Below are 20,614 nucleotides of genomic sequence, written 5' to 3'. Positions count from 1 at the left end.
GTGACCCAACACCACCTCCCTGCCCCCCCATTTTCAAACTGAATAATTTCTGCATCTAAATTTAAATTAAGAAAAATAGCAACCCCCCTTTTAGATTCTTGAGCACATGAAAACCCTCTATATGACGCCCAAGTTTTCAACATAGAAAAAGAATTAATTTTGGCACTTGAAATATGAGTCTCTTGGATCAATACAACAGCAGGCCGCTCAGACTTAATCCAAAGTTCTATTGCTCCCATCTTTTTTCGATTGTTCAACCCATTCACATTGAAAGAGATCACTCTAAGTACCCCCAGAGACATCTATATAAAAATATGTGAAACTCAGAAATACATCTTGCCAACTTATTTTTCTATCAATATTCAACAAAAACGTCAACTTTTTTATTATTTCCCTCTCCCTACCCCCCATCTCAGGTGCCCCCCTCCAACACCTTGCCTTGTGGCCCTGCTCTACACTTCCACCTCCTCCCCACGCTGGCCACTTGACACTAACCCCCCTCATGAGGCGCCTTGTTATTGCGCCTCTAACCCTGTGATCTCCCAGTTCCTGACTTACCCTCCCCATCAATCTACAGTATCCTATTTGGGTTTAATTTGGCGGCAACAGATTAAGCATCTCACGTGCCTCATCTACATCTGTAAATAGGTGAAATTTGCCTTTTATCCAAACTTTTAACTTTGCCTGTTGGGCCATTGAAGCTTGAACCCCCTTATCCTTAAACAATTGCAACATTTTTACGAATTCTTTTCTTCGTTTAGCAGCGGCTGCTGACATATCGGAAAAAATCCGACATTTAGTCGTGGGGTTAGCATAGAATTGTCTTTTCTTAAAGGCCTGCGAAAGAATTGTCTCTTTGACCTGTACATCGGCGAAGTTAACAATAATTGTCCGAGGAAATGGAGAGTTGAGGAATGGGCGAGCAGGTACTCGATGCGCACGTGTAATTGTTAGGTCTCCCTTAAACTCGGGGATTACCTCTTTTGAAAAGAAAGAAACAATCCATTGCATCATATCAGATCCCTCAATATTCTCTGGCACGCCCACCACTCGAAGGTTAGACCTTCTATTATAATTTTCTAATTCATCCAATTTAGTTTCAAAGGCTTTTGAAGATTTACAGATAGTAGACACTTCCTTCTGTATAGTAGTCATATTGTCTTCCAACCCTGAAATTCTAGTCTCAGATTCCAGAAATCGAGTTGTAAAGGAAGTCATTGAATCTTCAATTTTGTCCAGCCGATTACTGATTACTGCCAACTCAGCCTTTTGGAATTGCTTCATCTCGCGTATTTCCCCTAATATCAAATTTAGCATATCTTTCACTGAAATTTGAAAGTCTCCGGTAGTCTTAGTGTCCATTTCCAAAATTGGGCTCTGCGCCATTGCATGTACCATTGCGTCATCATCCGAGTCTATTTTCGATTGAGGCAAATTAGTAGTAGACATAGGAAGAGGAACGACCGTAGATGGGGAAATTACCACATCATTCTCAGTAATGATTGTGGTTTTTACGTTTACAGATGAAAAATCTACTAATTTGCCATCATTGCTGGTTAACATTGATGCCATTGAATCTATAACGCTCAAGGGGGCAGAGACCTCAGGTGAGGGTACTGTGACTCCCAGCTGTGCAGCTGTGCTAGCAGTACTATTAACTTGAGCTGATCCCTTCCGCTCAAATAACGGAAAATGTTTAGATGCCTTAGGGGTAGAAATTACCAGGAGATCCTTGGATACCTGTGAATCCTGAGCCACTATGGAATTAACACCTTGAGCCATTCCTAGTGACTTTTCCGTGAGACTTGAAACGGCCATGTCCAATCCAGCTATAGGCAGTTCTGATACTTCCTTCCCCTTACTACTAAGATTATCAAGGTTTGGTTGATGAGCAAGTGTTATATTATTTTCTCCCTCTTCAGAGCTCTGAATTTTCAGCTGCAGACGAGTTTTCCTTCTCTGTGACAGGCTCTGCTAATTTAGCTTTTTCCGATTGATCTTTCAGCTGTTGTCTTCTTTTTATCTCTCTGGTCCTAGCTGTCAATTGCTTGCCCATACTCAGAAAACGAGAAGAAGCAATCTCACCTCAAAGTTTTTCTGAACTGCAATCTTCACCTCGAGCAAAGATATTCTCATTTGCTGGCAGGGACCAATTAAATTAAGAAGTCTTAGCTGAGCAGCAATTTTACCAAGCACTTTGCAATAAAAAGATGAAATAGTTCAGTTCGATTAGGCCAATCCCCGGAATGCTGGGACTTGTAGTTTTCTCTTTTCCCCCCTCCAAGAGCTGCCTTTCACGAGTCTTACTCAAAATATTACTATGCTTTAACAACACAGTTCCGATGAATCTCTTCTTAAGTAAAGAAAAAAACACCTCATCTTGATGCCGCTCAGAAGAGAATTATCGCATAATAAGTGCACAGCCTTCACCATGGCATGTAATGAGATATCGAAAAAGACCCTTCTTTCCAGTTCAAGCGGAACAGCTGCCAATTAACGAAGTCTTATTTGGCTAACTTGGGGATGCGTAGCCGGTCTTACTGCAATATAGTCCAAAAAAAAAAACTGCAATCTGCAGTCTGTCTCTTTTTTTCCCGCTGTAAACGCAAATCTTTCCAGCAAGTAAGAAAGGGAATCGAGCTTACTTCAGCTTGTGTGAATTTTTACACATCTCCCGTTCAATTCAACTCAGCACGGCTCGCCCGCAGTTAACTCCACCAGCCGGCAGAGTCCTTTATTCTTTAATCCGTCAAAGTGCTGCAGAGAAGGGCTCCTATTCCACACCATCCAGATTAGCAGGCTTTTTTCCCCCGTCTGCGCGCCTCATTCATCCAGCAAAAAGCTCGCATTAGACATGAGAGAGAAACCCTCGGTGTACCGCGGTCCAGCAAGACGCTAAGCACCTTCCGCCATCAGCCTCGTGCAAAGGGAGGGGAGGAGCCAGGAACTAGGGCATCCAGGTACTACGTGGAGGCGTGGAACTCCACCGTAGCGTCGACCTGCCTGTCATCACGATACCAACATATTGACCGCCACGCACACCACACTGACATGCAAAACAAAAACAATACGAATTTTTCTAAATGCTAACATAAACTAGCAATTTTTATTTGATGGTATACTTGATTTATTTTCCCTTTTTATTTTTGCTTCATAAGCTTGAAATAAAAAATGACTATTGCACCAGCTTGCCAAGAACAGGCCAATTGGCTTTGCTAATGCTTGCTCTAAGTGGTCGTCAATTTTACCTCATTTTTTAGTTCCTCTTTACTCAGTTGTTGTGGACACAGGCATAAAACACATAGATAAAACCAGAAAGCAAAATGTTTAGATCACAAGATGAGGTCTCCGCCATTCCTTCACAACACTGCAGACACAGTGGAGTACGGTCTATGTACAAAAATTGCTAGATGTCCGCTGTCTTCTTTTTCAATGATTGTGGGTTTGCACTTTTGCAGTATACGGTAGGGCAGCCGCCAGACTTGGGTCTGAAATCAGCAATGTGGTTCGATGTTGTCTGTAACAGTTTGCTGACGAGTTGCAAAACATTGTTGTCCTGCATGGTAGCTGCAGCGACTGGCTGTTTAGTAATACTATTACGGCGGGTTTGCATGATCGTATCTGAAGGGAATGGAGGGCTGGAATTAAAAAGTGCCGTCTCCATGTATTGAGGGCTGGGCAGATGCACAAGAAATGTAAGACTGACTCTTCCGCATGTCTGCAGAGATGACACGGACTGGTTGGCCACATTTGTCTCCCTGTTGAGATTTGATCTGTTGAGCAGAAGGCTCCCAGTTGAATAAAGAGCAGTAAGTGCTGTATTGTTGGGGATATATGATGTACAAGATACAGCTGCTGCGACCGTGCCCCATACGAGGTTAAATCCATCCATCCATGTTTCTTCTTTGCGAGCATTGCTTTGTCCAGTAGCCAAGCATTGTGTTTAGAAGCAGTATTTTCCATTTCTTTAAATTCTAAGAAGCTGTTGTTTGTGCCCAATACTTCATGCATATTTAGGGTGGTTAAAGCTTGCTCAAGTGTGGTAGGCCAGTCTTTCTTGCTTTTGGGCTGGTTCTTTATATCCGTCCAGCAGAGACCTAACAAGGATTCTTCTTAGGCTGCTCTATTGCTGCAGACCTTATTGGAAGTTGATTAAGTGATCCAAATTCTAAGGGAACCTGTGCCTGGGAGGTAATTTGCGGAATCCCAAACATTTATTTAAAGAGACAAGATTGTAGGGGGGCGTGGCTTGCGCGCCGCTACCAGATGGCGGTCGGCGCTTGAGCTCCCGGCAACAGCGGCCGTCGGGACGATTTTGTGATCCCGGTAGACAACGCTTTATCCCCGAAATCGGCACATCGATGTAGGATGCTGCCGTGAACTTCGGCTGAGGTGTTTTCTCGTCGGTGACGCCTGGAACTTGTCCTTTTACCGGCTGGGAGTTCGGCTCTCTAGATTTCGCGAGCGGCCCCATTTTGTTTCTACTGGCGTCGCTCGCGTTTTTCTCCTCAAACAACTGTGGCAGTTGGTTGAGCTTGGCGCTCTACACTGGATTAAGGTGACATTTGATTTATTCTGTTTTATGGGCTCACAGTTGCTTATGTCTGCTCACTCTCATCTTCATGAAGTACTTTGGTTGTTAGTCGCAGTCCCTGTCATCCTTAACCTCTTTTTGAGGTTTCTGGACCAAGTATGGACAATGAGCTGTTTCTGATACTCATTGGGACCTGGTCAAGCTCTTTTTTTCATCGCTCCTGCAGTTTTTGACATGATTTTTTTTTTCCTCATCATTAGTCACAGCTCGCATTTTGTGCTCTAATTCCATCTCGCTGGACATTGTGTGTTTATTACCAATTACCTACTGATTTTATTGGGTCCTGGTGAGCTCCTTTTTGCTTCTCTGCAATTTTTTGGTCCTGTGTTGGTTTGCATATCTCCGTATTGTCTCCTGGTACGACTTTTGGGACTTTTTTCTTTTTTTTTGGGTTCTTCCTTATGGCTGACACTATGGGTCCTTCCTCCAATGCTTAAGATGCTAATGGTGCTTTGAAAAGGTCCAAACAAAAGTCTCCTACCCCTGAGTCATGTCAGAAGAATTCTACGACCACATTGGATACCATTTTTTCGCGTCTAAATGCAGTACATGATATTGCTCAATCTAACACGACTAATACTGATTTATTACAGGTTGAGGTGGCTGCTATTAGGAATGCTTTCAAAGCCCTATCTATTCGTGTTACAAACGCGGAGGCACGTATTAGTGGGGTGGAGGACTCCGCGCACCCACATTCTAAGTCTCTTCAACAGATGGAGCGTTCAATGGCGGCCTTGCGGAGAGACCTCACGGATCAAGAAGATCACAATCGTCGGAGTAATCTGCAAATTTTTGGCCTTCCTGAAGATGCAGAAAAAACGGCCCCCTCAATAATAGATTTTCTATACCAATGGCTTCCTGCTACATTACAACTTTCATTTCAGAAGGACTTTGAAATTGAAAGGGCTCACCGAGTTCCTACTTTTAACCCCTCCCATGCTCATGACGAGCTGAGCTCGTCATCATCCACAGCGCTCCGGTGCCCATGACGAGCTCAGCTCGTCATGTCCTGTGGAATGCTCAGGTGCGGGGAGAATTCCCCTGCTGTGCTGAGCGTTCTATGGGAGCCGGTGCACCTGTGACGAGCTCAGCTCGTCATGAGCACAGGACACCATGCCTCATGACGAGCTGAGCTTGTCATGGGCATGCGGGCGCTGTGCGCGCCCCCCTCCCCCCAGCACAGTGGGGGAGTTGTCCCCACAGCAGAGGGGTTAAGCCCAGGTCCTCACCATATCCTAGAGCGGTAATTTTTAAACCGCTGCATCATCAACACTCAGAGCAAATTTTGGCTCATATGAGGAAGATTAAGGTTGTAACTTGGGAAGGTCATCGGATTTCTATTTCGCAAGACTTTGCCAGAGATACTGTCATTTGAAGAAAAGTTTTTCTGCAATTGCGGAAACGTCTTTTAGACATGCGCATTCCCTTTTCTTTTGCTGGTCCCTCGAAATTTCGCATTACCTTTAAGGGTCGGTCTCGAATTTTTGATGATCCTTCTGATCTTTCCTCCTTTCTTGACAACCAATCTGAGTCTCAGATGGATTCTTCTTCTCCTTCTCCTTCTGGAACTTGATGTCTCGTTGTTGCTTTCTTTCTATGGAATTTTACTTCTGTATTTGTACTTCTCTCTGCTTCGCTTATGGAAATGCTTTTAGTTATATCTATTAGATCTTTTTGCTATTTCTAGTTTTTTATGATGTCTTCTTCTGGTTGCTGTGTTGTCCTTTAGATATTAAGGTTCCGGCCTTTCTTCTTGTTTTTCGGTATCTGCTTATCTTCTTTCCTCTTTCATATTGTTTCGTTGCTATTTGGTCTTTTTGTGTCTAATAATTTGGCTTTGCTTATGTTTTATTATTTATATTTATCCCTCCTTCGGTGTTGTTTTATATCTCGCTGTATTCATGCTACCTTTTGTCTTATGAGCATTGTTCACTTGCTGGCTTCCCTGTGTTTATATCTCAGAAGCATTTCATATGTTGGCAGTTTTTCTCTCTCTTCAGCTCATGTGTTTTTTACGTTCCCTACTCTATATCTCTACTGATCATATGTTTCATTCTATCTATTTGGTTTGTGGCCAGGATATACGTTCGGTCTACATTCGGTTCATATAATTGTAAGCTTTCTTCTCTTTGATCGGTATGTTCTGTATTGCTGTTTCTTGTTTAGGTTGTCTTTTACTGTTACAACATCTATTCAAAATTATTTACACTTATTTATCATATTTCATTAATTTACAGGCTCATTGTACATTTTATCAGATTGTTTCACTGTATTTTGTTGCTCTTTTGATGGGTTTTTTTGGTTTTTATTTTCCTTATTCTCACTTCTGGTTCAGATTTACTCATGATGCTTTTTATTACAGTATTTATTGCGAATTAATTCTGCCTATTTTCTATGTTTGATTAGTTCACTGACTGTTTATACTCTCTCTCTATATATATATATATATATATATATATATATATATATATATAGTTCTTTATTTTTCTTCTCGTTTGATGAATTTTATTGTTAGTCTCTGGCTCATAGTTATTCATGATGTTTTTCTTACAGTATTTATTGAACATTAATTCTGCATATTTAGTACTTATGCTCCATATACGGGGTATATGTTTACTCTTTACAATTAGTTGTCTGTTTACTCTTTAGATCGCTTTATATTTATTGGTATTACCTGTTCATATATATTCATACTGTCTTTATTTTAATATGTACTGCACCTTTGTTTTCCCGTCTTTATTTGGCTTAGAGGCCTCTTAAGATTTTTTCCCTCTTTATTGATAATTAATTCTGCATATTTACTATGTTTGATTTGTTCGTTGACTGTTTATACTCTATGTATATAGTTCGTTATTGTTTCTTCTCCTTTGATGAATTTTATTGGTAGTTTTCTGGCTCAGTTATTCATGATGTTTTTATTACAGTATTTATTGAACATTAACTCTGCATATTTAATACATGTGCTCCATATACGGGGTATATGTTTACTCTTTACAATTAGTTGTCTGTTTACTCTTTAGATCGCTTTATATTTATTATTATTGCTTGTTCATATATTTTCATAATGTCTTTATTTTATTATATATTGCACCTTTCTATTCTCGTTTCTATTTAGCTTAGAGGCCTCTTAAGATTCTTGTTTCCCTTCTATTTGGCTCTAAATGCTGCATCACTCTGCTTCTTTTATTACCTTTTGTGCCTATCACCTACTTTCCTGTCTATTATGGGGGTGTTAATTTTATTATTATCTGTTCCCTGACGGTCCCCTTGCTTGCCCCATCCATGTCCCCCCTGGTATGTATTTGGTCCTCTATAGACCTCCCCTGGTGGGTCTTTTTCTTTTGCGCTTTCTATTCTTTTCTTGTGATTCTCTTTCTCTTTTTTTCCTCTTCTCTTCTCTTCCTTCCCTTTCTTTCTCTTTCTCCACTTGGATCCTCAGGTAGTACTTTCTTTTTGTGTAGTTAGTTGTTGGTCTTTTCTGAGTGTTTTGTTTAGCGTCTTACTCCCTATATCATGTTTCTTGCTCTGATTTTATTTCTGTGTTAGACTGTGTCGGGTTTGAATGTAGTCTTCCTTAATGTTAAGGGATTAAACCATCTGGTTAAGAGGGCTAAAGTTCTTGATTATTGTAAATCTCTGTCCTCGGATTTAGTGTTCTTACAAGAAATGAAGGTTTCCTATAAAGAAGCGTTGTTATTACGGAAAGAGTGGGTTCTTGATGTGATGTGTTCGGATGCCCTTGGCAAGAAGAATGGGGTCATAACACTTATCTCTAAAAAATCTGGATTATCAGTCGTTTCTGCTGAACATGATTCTGAGGGACGTTGGTTGTTATCTAGATTGTCTGATGGTATTGCTGATCTTTATGTTTTGAACATTTATGCTCCAAATACTGGTGATCCTTCTTTTTGGCAAAAGATCATTAAACAACTAGCTCTTACACCACATAATGGTAATCTGATCGTTGGTGGGGACTTTAATTTACCACTTGACCCTGTGCTGGATAGGAATTCGGCTTTCTCTTTCCGTCCTCCTAGAGCTCATAAACAATTGTTAAATATGTGCTCTTCTACAAATCTTCAAGATATTTGGCGTCTCCATAATCCTACGGGTAGGGGTTTTTCCTTCTTTTCCTCCCCTCATTCAAGCTTTTCTCGTATTGATTATCTCTTAGTTCATTCGTCTTTAGTGCAACACTCATCTGCTACGTACATTCATCCTATTCTTATCTCAGATCACGCTGCTGTTTCTTTTTCTCTCCTAAATCTAGCTCCTAAGAGAAAACCTTCCTCTTGGAGACTTAATACTGAAATTCTCCATGACGATGTTCAAGTTCAGAATATACATGCTGAGATTGAACATTTCTTTTCTGATAATGAAGGCTCAGTTAGTTCTCCGGTGGTTTTAAGGGACGCTTTTAAATGTACACTCCGGGGACACAATATTAAAGTTATGGCGAAAAGGAATGCTGACATCAAAAGGCAACTCGCGGAGTTAGAAGATGGTATTAAGCAACAGAAACTTCTTTTCCGTCGTACTAATGATAAACAATTGTTGCAATCCATTAAAACTTTGAAATATTCCTATAACACTATCGTTACCAAGAGAGCTCATATTGGGGTTCAGGCCCAGAAATCCAAACGGTTACTCTTGAAGAATCGTGCTGGTAAGATTCTAGCCGCGACTTTGAAATTTCAGGAGTCTAGCATTAAATCCTCTCAAATCTCTTCTATTACTGACAGATCTGGTATTAAAAAATTTCAGACAACGGAGATTCTTGACGTGTTTCGCGATTTTTATAGTTCTCTTTATACCCCAACTACTCAGTTGTCGTTTGAAGATTGCCAAGAATTTTTAAAAACTATCCCTCTTCAGTCTGTATCTATGGCGGATGCAGAGAAATTGGGTGGCCCGATTACATCTGATGAAATTATACATTGTGACGGGGCGGGACACCACCCTGACGCCCCCAGGGATGAACTCGATGTCAAAGACTGGTGATCAGCTGTTCCCTTGTCACCCCTTTCTGTTTCTGACAAACAGCCGAAATTGCCCTGACCCGAGGAGTGGACTCGCGCAGACTCAGAGGAACGGTAGAGAGACGAAGGCGAGAAAGAACACGGCCCCTTTAACATCACCATCGTGGGACGTCACGGAGCCAAAAGGAGGTGGATCCCGAAAGACTGTGGACGGCGTTTCCCGAGGAGGAGAAGGCGTGAGAAGCGGGAGAGGGAGAGTGGAACCGGAGTGCGGCGAAGAAGAATCTCTGACGAGCCCAGCTGTGGACGACAAGCCAGGAGGCCAACGGTCCGGTGATTCGCCCGCCACGCTCCCGCGGGAGGAGCGTTGCTTACAAAGGTACGGGGCAAAGTGGCGGGCTGGATGGCTCGTAGTAATCTCACAAACGAGTGAACGACTAGTGTAAAGAAGTGTACAGTCTCCTTAACCCTTACCCTCACGAGCACTAAAGGCACAGGCTCGAAGATTAGAAATACACTTATTTCACTTGGTGTCCCTCACTTCCCCGGTCCCTAACGTCCTACGAGGAACGTCAGTGTGACTCCTTGCGTTCTCTTTTCTTTTTGCACGCACGACCTGAGTTGAGGACCTTGGCCCTGACGACCACTACTGAACTCCCGGTCTGGAGGGCTCTCATCTAGGGCGTGGTAGAAGCACCCTGGAACTCCCCATCTTCCCCAAGGGCGTAAGGACGGAGCCCGACGAGTTTGCTTGTATAAGACTGACCAGTAGAAGAAGAAAAGCGTATCTAAAAATAAAACCTTCTTTAAAATCTCTACTCACAGTGTCAGACTCGCACCCTCCCACCTCTCCTGTTACCGATCCTGTACATACATGCAATCAAGTCCACTCGGTCTGGTAAAGCCCCTGGGCCGGATGGATTTCCCATAATGTTTTATAAGACCTTTCGCCCTTCTATGGTCCCTCGTCTTAAATCTGTTTTTGACGTGTTCATTCAGGACAGCGCGGTTTCGGGTACTGCGGCGGACGCTACTATTGTAGTAATTCCAAAAGAAGGGAAGGATGTTTCAGATCCTAAAAACTTTCGCCCTATTTCCCTTCTTAATATGGAGGCTAAAATCTTTGCTAAGATTCTTGCTAAACTGTTAGAATCTTATATTCCTTCTTTGGTCCATTCATCTCAGACTGGGTTTGTGAAGGGTAGACTTGCTAGAGATAATATCCGTACCTTCTGCCATATTCTAGGTACAGCTAAGCGGTCTACGCTCCTAGCTGCTGCTCTAGCCTTAGACGCCGAGAAGGCGTTTGATAAGGTATCTTGGCCTTTTCTTCATGCTGTTCTTCGTGCACATAATCTTGGTGATTCTTTTGTTAACATGGTTATGTCCTTATATGCCCAACCGAGAGCGAATATCCGAGTTAATGGGGCTACCTCTGAGTTTTTCAATGTTCGTCAAGGTACTCGTCAAGGCTGCCCCTTATCCCCGTTTTTTTTTTTATTGGCTATTGATCCCCTTCTTAGATTAGTTGATCTCCATCCAGATATTAAGGGGTTTACTATTGGCCCGCATTGCATACAAGCAGCGGCTTATGCGGATGATGTTCTTATTTTTTCGGATGATATTGTTTCAGCTATTCCTGCGCTCACAGATATTATTGCTCTTTTTTCTAAGGTCTCTGGTTATTCTCTTAACAGGGACAAGACTGAGATGTTCCCCCTGAATGCTTATTGTTTCCCAGCGCATATGGGTACCGCTGGCTTTAAGTGGCAATCTAAACATCTCAAATATCTAGGGATTTGGTTTTGTGGTACTCTCTATGATACGGTGGCATATAATGAGGCACAAACTCTGCTCAAAGTTCGTCATCTTTTAGATACTTGGTCCTCTAAACATATTTCTTGGTGGGGTCGTATTCAAACTCTAAAAATGATGATTACTCCTATCATTAACTTTGTTTCTTCTATGCTTCCGGTTAAATTGTCCTCTTCCTTTTTTCGTGAGATCGACTCCATTACCTCCAAGTTTCTCTGGAGTGACAAGAGGGCTAGAATTGCATATAAGTCCTTGAGGAAGCCTTATGAGATGGGTGGTTGGAATTTTCCTGATTGAGAGAGATATCTGGTGGCTTTTTTAGCTTCCCAAGGGGCTTTATGGTTTTCCTCGATTCCTGTTCACACGCCTTCCTGGGTGTTCATTGAGCAACATCTTTCATTTCCCTTACCACTCTCTTCCTTTTTAACAACATCCATTTTATCTATTCCTTTTTCCCGCTCAATTTATCTGGATACTATTGCAGCAGTTAGGTCTATGGATAGGAAAGTAGCTACCCCGATTCATAAATCAAGTTGGTCTTCTTTGTGGCGTAATCCTAGAATAAAATTTGTTATTGATCCCGCGTTGATCCCTTACTGGACTTCCAAAGGAGTGACGTTAGTTCGTCATTTGTATGACTCCAATAATGATCCGTTGCCCTTCTCCTCCTTAGCTTAACAGTTCTCGCTCTCCAATTTGGATTTCTATACTTTTCTAAAAATTAAAGTAGCTCTTGCTAAATTACACCTGGAGCCTAATTCCCCCACTCTTATGTTATTTCCCTTGTGGCTTAGATCTGGTCATGTGGCTTCAAAAAATTATAAATTTTCGTCTTCTACTTCATCTGCCTTACATACGGTTACCCAACAAAAATCTTACTGAGCATATTTCATCGGAAACCTGGCAGTTGATTGGGAAGTTTTCTCTCCATGATAAGATCGCCCCTTCTTTAACCCAATCTAAATTTTTCTCTATCAACCTTCTCCATTGGACTCCTGTGCGTTTACATTCACTAAACTTGAAGGATGATGATCTCTGCTGGAGCTGTGGTCTGGCTACTGGTGATTATCCGCATATGTTTTTTACCTGTTCTCTTCTACAACCCTTCTGGGATCTCATAAATAAACTTCTTATATTAATTTTTAATACTGATTTTCAGCTTTCCTTTCCCATGGTCCTGTTGGGCCCATTAACATCCAGAGTACCTTTGCCATTGGATACCTTCGATTTGCAATTGTTGGATCTCTTATTGACAGTTGCTGTTAAGGTAATTCTTATGGAATGGAAGTCTTTTTCTTCTGTATCATATCATACATGGTGGGCTTGGGTTTCTTTTTTACAAAGTGCACACATTTCCGTTGATGTGGCTCATCTTACCCCTACTATCTCTAGTAATGTTTGGAAAGCTCTGGACGCATGTATGGATTTGGCCTCGAAGGGTTTGGTTGACCAGTATCCTTTTGTGTCATCGAACTGATTGCTGTTTGTTTTTTGTGTGGTGGGTTTTTGTAGTACTGCAGTGGATCCTTCCCTTCCCTTTCTTCACGTCCACTTCTTTCCTTTCCCCCCATTGTACTTCTTTCATTCTTCTCTTTTTCCTTCTTCTTGCTGTCTTCCTCTCTACTTTCTTTTTTCTTTCTTACCTTCCTTTTTCTCTCTTTTTACTTCTTCCATTCATAATAGTGATACCATTTTTTGGTTCACTGACTTTTCCCTTCTAGATTTCTTAGATTTCACTTATTATTTGCGGGAATTATTTGTGATTGGATCAAACATAGTTCTGTACCTATGGATTTAATTGATTGTATCACTTTACATTGTATTTAATTATTTCTTATTCTTCTTAAAATGTAATAAACTTATTGAAAAAAAAAAAAGAGACAAGATTGTTTTAAGTTAACAAAAAAATCCATCTTTGCCTTTAAATAGTTCAGAGCCTAAGATAAATGTATGTACAATTCTGAAAAGTAGACTAAATAGAAATAGGAAAAGAGGCAAGCAAAAAAGTGCACACACAAAAGTAAGGACAGATAAGGAAATTGTGTCCCAGTTCTATCAAGGTAGGCAGCCCCAAGTTTAACACCTTACGTGGCTTTCATTTAAGGTCTCATCTACAGGCACAATTTCAAAATCAGCAGAAAGGTAACGTGCAGATCGCTCATGGTTCTCACAAAGAAACTAATCACTGAAATAAAAAATATATAAAATAGGAACAGGTGAAAACGCTTTAATCTGTGACTTTTCCCTGATGGCTGATTTACAATGGTGATACACTCTTATGTCTGCGCTGCCCTTCTGATCACAGGAATATGACTTTTTTGCTCTTTTATTTATTTAATTTCTTCACATTTTGGGGAGTTGACATACAATACAATACAATACAACAGCATTTGTATAGTGCGCTTCATACCCGTGAGGGTCTCAAGGCGCTGGGGGGGGGGTCTGCTACTGATCGAAGAGCCAGGTCTTGAGAAGTCTTCTGAAGGCCAGTGGGTCCTGGGTCTGTCGTAGGTCGGTAGGGAGGGTGTTCCAGGTCTTGGCGGCGAGGTAGGAGAAGGATCTGCCGCTGCCGGTGGTTTTCCGGATGCGAGGAACTGTGGCGAGGGCGAGGCTGGCCGAGCGGAGGCTGCGGGTGGGGGTGTAGCAGCTGAGTCGGTCACTGAGGTATGCTGGTTTGGCGTTGTGGAGGGCCTTGTGTGCGTGGATGAGGAGTTTGAAGGTGATCTTCTTGTCGACGGGGAGCCAGTGCAGGTCTCTCGGGGGGGGGGGTGATGTGCTGCGTCGTGGGATGCGTTGGAGTCGTCTCAGGAGCTTGGTTGTTGTTCCTGCGTAGAGGGTGTTCCCGTAGTCCAGTCTGCTGGTGACAAGGGCGTGGGTGTCGGTCTTTCTTATGTCGGAGGGGATCCATTTGAAGATTCTGCAGAGCATTCAGAGAGTTTTGAAGCAGGGCGAGGAGACTGCATTGACTTGCTTGGTCATGGCGAGGGCGGAGTCGAGGATGATCCCTAGGTTGCATGCGTGGTCGGTGGGTTCTGGGGCTGCTCCCTGCGATGTAGGCTACCAGGAGACGTCCCAGGCAGAAGGGGTGGAGCCGAGGATGAGGACCTCCGTCTTGTCTGAGTTCAGCTTCAATCTGTTGTGCTTCATCCATTCGGGGACGGCCCTCATCCCTCTGTGGAGGTTGGCTTTGGCAGTGTGGGGGTCTTCGGTGAGGGATATGATCAGCTGGGTGTCATCGGCGTAGGAGATGATGTTGAGGTTGTGTTATCGTGTGACGCGGGTGAGTGGTGCCATGTATATGTTGAACAGTGTCGTGCTGCGGGAGGATCCCTGTGGGACGCCGCTGATGATCTCGGGGGTCTTTGAGCGGAAGGGTGGGAGGCGGACACTCTGGGTTCTGCCGGAGAGCAAGGATGTTGTCCAGGCCAGGGCCTTCTCTTGGATTCCGGCGTCATGGAGGCGTGTTGTTAGGGTGAGGTGGCAGACCGCGTCGAAGGCTGCTGATAGGTCCAGAAGGATGAGGGCGGCTGTTTCTCCTTTGTCCATCAGGATCCTGCTGTCATCGGTGGTGGCAATGAGGGCGGTCTCGGTGCTGTGGTTGCTGCGGATCCACTCCGGATCTCCGACCGACCCCTGCCCCCACCACGTCTTCAACACGGCCCACTCCACCATCGCACCCCAACTCCGGGACGTCATCAACACCTCCATCAACACCGCCACCTTCCCGGAGAGCTGGAAGCATGCCGAGCTCAGCGCCCTACTGAAGAAACCAACAGCGGACCCCACCGACCTCAAAAACTTCCGCCCCATCTCGCTCCTCCCTTTTCCTGCCAAAGTCATCGAGAAGATCGTCAACAGACAGCTTGCCGCCTTCCTCGAGACGAACGGATCCCTCGACCCCTCGCAGTCCGGGTTCAGAGCCAACCACAGCACCGAGACCGCCCTCATCGCAGCCACCGACGACATCCGAGCCCTGCTCGACAACGGGGAAACAGCGGCACTCATCCTCCTGGACCTCTCTGCAGCGTTCGACACCGTCTGCCACCGCACCCTAGTTCAACGCCTCAGCAACATCGGCATCCAAGAGAAGGCACTGGAGTGGATCATCTCGTTCCTCGCCGGTAGAACACAGAGAGTCCGCCTCCCCCCGTTTCGATCCGAGGCCACCGAAGTCATCTGCGGCGTTCCGCAAGGATCATCACTCAGCCCCACCCTCTTCAACGTCAACATGAGACCTCTTGCTGCCATCGCACGCCAACACAACCTCAACATCATCTCCTACGCTGACGACACCCAGCTGATCCTCTCCCTCACCAGAGACCCCGACACCGCCAGAACCAGCCTGCACGAAGGGATGAAAGACGTCGCAGAGTGGATGAAGAATAGCCGCCTGAAACTGAACTCAGACAAGACGGAGGTCCTCATCCTGGGACCATCGCCCTCCGCCTTGGACGACTCCTGGTGGCCCCCAGCCCTGGGCACCACTCCCAAGCCAACAGACCACGCACGCAACCTAGGCTTCATCCTGGACTCCTCCCTCTCGATGACCAGACAAGTCAACGCCGTCTCCTCATCATGCTTCCACACCATACGCATGCTTCGCAAGATCCTCCGATGGATCCCGACCGAAACCAGGAAGACGGTCACCCAGGCCCTCGTCACCAGCCGACTGGACTACAGAAACACCCTCTACGCCGGAACCACAGCCAAGCTACAAAAAAAACTCCAACGCATCCAGAACGCCTCCGCCCGACTCATCCTGGACATCCCCCGACGCAGCCACATCTCCCTGTCAACAAGAGGATCACGTTCAGGCTCCTCACCCACGCACACAAGTCTCTCCACGACCTGGGCCCCAAGTACCTCAACGACCGCCTGACCTTCTACACGCCCACCCGTCAGCTACGGTCCGCTAGCCTCGCCTTCGCCGCCGTACCACGCATCCGAAGAGCCACCGCCGGAGGCAGATCCTTCTCCTACCTGGCGGCCAAGACATGGAACTCCCTCCCCATCCACCTTCGGCTGACCCAGGACCATCTCGCCTTTAGGAGACAACTCAAGACCTGGCTGTTTGAGCAGTAGCAGACCCCTTCCCCCAAGCGCCTTGAGACCCTTCCGGGTGAGTAGTGCGCTATACAAATGTCATGTTTGATTGATTGTTTGCGGAATCCGGACTGGGATGGGTCCAGGATGTTGTTGTCTTTGAGGTAGTGGGTCAGCTGTCTGTTGACAATCTTACCCGTGACTTTCGCTGGGAAGGGGAGCAGGGAGATATGCCGGAAGTTCTTGAGGTCTTTGGGGTCCGCCTTGGGTTTCTTCAGTAGGGCATTGATCTCGGCGTGCCTCCAGCTTTCCGGGAAGGTTGCTGTCTCGAAGGAGGCTTTGATTGTTTTCCGGAGGTGGGGTGCGATGGCTGTGCTGGCTTTGTTGAAGACGTGGTGGGGGCAAGGGTCTGAAGGGGATCCGGAGTGGAAGGAGTTCATGGTCTTGATGGTGTCTTCGTCGCTGATGATGGACCAGGTGGTCAGTCGACTGGTGCGGGTGGAGGTCTCAGGGGTGGTGGTCTCGGTGGTAGGAGTGGGGGTGTGGGTTTTGAAGCTGTCGTGGATGTCGGTGATCTTGCTGTGAAAAAAGGTGGCCAGTGAGTCGCACAGGTCTTGTGAAGGTGGGATGTCGTTGGTGTTAGAGCTGGGGTTGGAGAGTTCTTTCACAATGCTGAAAAGCTCTTTGGAGTTGTGCTCGTTGTTGTCTAGGCGGTCTTTGAAGGCGGTCCTCTTGGCGGTCCTGATGAGTTGGTGGTGTCTGCGGGTGGCGTTCTTGTGGGCTTTGTAGCTGTCTGGTGTGCGGTCGCAGAGCCATTTCTTCTCTAGCTTCCGAGAGGTATGCTTGGAGGTCCAGAGGTCTTCGGCGAACCATGCGGTTTTCTTGTTGGTGTAGTTTGGTTGTAGAGGTCTTGTGTGGGGCGAGGGTGTCGTCGCAGTCGTTGATCCACTGTTTGAGGTTGATGGCAGCGGTGTTGGGGTCGGTGGGGTCGGCGGGTGGTCTCAGGGCGAGTGTGGTGGTCAGTATGTCCTCGGTGATTTTGCCCCAGCAGCAGCGCGGCAACTGATGGGTGCGGTGGTGTGTGGTGGGTTTCCTGAAGGTGAAGTGGACACATCTATGGTCGGTCCAGTGGGGTTTGGTGGTGTGGTTGAAGGAGACGTGGGGACTTGGGTAGAAGATGGGGTCCAGTGTGTGTCCGGCAGTGTGGGTGGGTGTCGTCACAAGCTGTTTGAGTCTGAGGTCGGCGAGGTTGCTGATCAGGGCGGTGGAGTTAGTGTCGTTGTTGTCCTCGAGGTGGAAGTTCAGGTCCCCCAGGAGGATGTAGTCTGTGGAGGCGAGGGCGTGGGTGCTGATAAGGTCAGCGATGGCATCACTAAACTGTGGTCGTGGTCCGGGTGGTCTGTAGATGAGTGTTCCTCTGAGGGTGGTGTTGGGGTCGTTGTGGATCTGGAAGTGCATGTGCTCAGCGGTGGTGAGGGTGTCGTCAATGTTGGTCTCTGCGGGACATCTTGTAGCTCTCCGGGATGGCTGTGGCAATGTCTGGTGCGGAGGTGGCGTTCAGCCAGGTCTCGGTCAGGAAGGCAACGTCCGGCGCAGTTGAGTCTAGGAGGTCCCAGAGTTCGATGGCGTGTTTGCGAGCGGAGCGAGTGTTGAGGAGGATGCAACGGAGGTGGTTGGGCTCCCTGGTTGATAGTTTGTCTGGCTGGATGCTGGTGAAGCTGCAGTTTCGGCAGGTTACGGGCCCTTGGGTGTGCTTCGGGGTGGCCCGGTAGCCGGAGTGATCTCGCCCGGCGTTGACTGTGTGGAGGGTGCTGGAGTCGTAGTGCAGTCTGGTCTTGCATCGGCTTTGGGGTCCAAGGGTCCTGGCGCTGGGTGCGGTCCAGGCGCGGACGGGCGCAGTCGCCATAAAAGGCGAGGAGGGAGAGAGGAGCAGCTGGGAGAGGGGAGCGGGGGGCGTGGCCGCGGGTGAGGCGGCGGAAAGTGGACACAGAAAGCAAGAAGGGGGGCGACGTGGGAGGGTGCTAAGGGTAACCACGAAGGCGAACAGAGGCAAAAAGGAATACAAGCAGAGTACGGCAAACAAGTGGCAAATACGGTCAGAGCGGCAGCAGCAGCAGGGGAAGAACGCACAGGTGGTGCTGTGGCGGCTGAGCGGCTCGATCCTTGAGCAGGGTCGAAAGTCACCCTGTCTAGTCGCCAGCGGCTGCCTTAAGAGGCGAGGAGGGAGGGAGGAGCAGCTGGGAGACGGGAGCGGGGCTGTGAAGGGATGTGGCGGTGGGAAAGTGGACACAGAAAGCAAGAGGGGGGGTGCTAAGGGTAACCACGAAGGCGAACAGAGGCAAAAAAGAATACAAGCAGAGTACGGCAAACAAGTTGCAAATTTGAAAAGTGACAGCAGTTAAGTAAAGTTACGTGGGAAGCAGACCGCAGGGAAGATCTGGGCACAGGTGGCTCGAGCCCAGGCCAGAGCGGCAGCAGCAGCAGGGGAAGCACACACAGGTGGTGCTGTAGCGGCGGAAGCGGCCCGATCACCAGAACGTCACTTTCTCCGACATCACCTTGAAATGATTTCCCTATTCATGCAGCACTTACCGTGAAAGGGGGGTGCAATGGGTGTTGCAGTGGGCGTTCTGCCACAACACTCAATGCTTTTGATGCTGCCCCATATTTACAAGGTATGGGGCACAGCTAAAATATCGCCAGTGAGTATCTGGTCTTAAGCCGGCGATACGAGGAGGAATGTTTAATTTCTCCCCGTCTTCTGCAGCACACATAGAAACAGCAAACCACCTGCACAGATTGTTTATGGGCAGGAAGGTGTCCCTTCCTGCACAAACACAATTATCCCTGCAAAATGGTAGACAGCTTCTTTAGCGCCAGCACTAGGTTAAATGCAAGGGTGTGCAGCATTCTTGTAAATATGGTGCTTCCCTGCATTTTGAAACTGATGGAGCAAGGCGTTACTAATTTTGGCGTAACACCATGCTTTGCCAGTTTCTAATAAATATGCACCTTTGAGTTTTAAGGGATTTAGACACCACATTAACATTTACAAATGTCTTTGGCCCAATATAAATGTTAACAAATCACCCAATAGCAGTTTAATATACAGAAGGCAAAGGCTGCTAACCCTTGCAAATGATATCAAATGAAAATGATATACTGTAACTCACTGGTGCTTGCAAAGGAGACAATTTCAAAGAACTAGACATGACCAGTTGATGGAGGAGAAGTAATTACCCAAATAATGTTGGAGGTATGAACATACTAATGTATAGTCTGTAAGGCAAAATTGTTATGAAAATTCAGATCTGCACAGAATAATTTAGCATCCAAAATCATATTTTATTCAACATTAACTCATACATCAAAAGTGGCCCTGCATTGAGTAAGGCAGTTCCAGTTGGTAACAGAAGAAGTTCAAATTTAGATGGCAACTTTCTTAAATGCTGCCACTGGGCAGTCGGGTAAAGTAGCTCTGCATCCCCTGTAGGCCAGGGGGCCCCAAACACCAAGAGGTCCCCTTCGGGACTGTGCACGGGCAGTGGGTGCCTGGCCCAGGAGCTCTGACTGGGTTTGGGGGCTGGGGGATTCCATGTACTTTGCACGGGTTTCCCTTCAAGTTTTCTTACTCCACTGTCGTTGGGCTGCTCCCTTGCAGCCTCATACAGGAAAATACAGGGGCATATTATCAAGGGGGTTTAGCTCCGCTTTTTTGGCTTTAAAAGCCAAGAAAGCGGAGATAAAATGATCTCCCTATTACCTAGCTGTCGCTAACACCAGTTAGCGACAGCTAGTAGGAGATAACGACCATCTTGGGCCCCACTTTGCATGTCAGAGAAATGTATCACTAATGACATGCAAAGTGGGCGTGCCAAGATGTTAGCGACTGGAAACAGTCGCTAACATCGCTATCTCCTATTACCAACTTTTGGAGATATTCGTGCTAAGCTTAGCCATGTTATCCAATGGGATGGTTATCGCTGACTTTTCAGCGATATTCATGCATTGCGGCGATTTTTTCGCATTTGCGATAAACCTTGGTAATACCAAGGTTTATCTGCGATAAAAATCGCCGCAGGTCGGCGATACATTTTTGTCTCTAACCAAGCAATAGCGATAATTATCGCTATTGCTTGGTAATATGCCCCACAGTCCTCTCAGATTCCATTACGAGAATGAT

The 20,614-nt window shown here is 46.0% G+C and overlaps 1 protein-coding gene across 1 annotated transcript in view; it reads left to right on the top strand.

Moving 5' to 3' along the window:
• The window catches only part of LOC144791849 (putative cation-transporting ATPase 13A4), a 652,319-nt gene that overhangs the window by 482,824 nt on the left and 148,881 nt on the right, over nt 1-20,614 (top strand). The gene's annotated exons all lie outside the window — the stretch shown is intronic.

This window comes from Lissotriton helveticus, chromosome 11, assembly GCF_964261635.1.
Source record: "Lissotriton helveticus chromosome 11, aLisHel1.1, whole genome shotgun sequence".
NCBI classification, from domain to species: domain Eukaryota; kingdom Metazoa; phylum Chordata; class Amphibia; order Caudata; family Salamandridae; genus Lissotriton; species Lissotriton helveticus.
The sequence above is the reverse complement of the archived record's forward strand: the minus strand, read 5'-3'. Positions and strand labels throughout refer to the sequence as shown.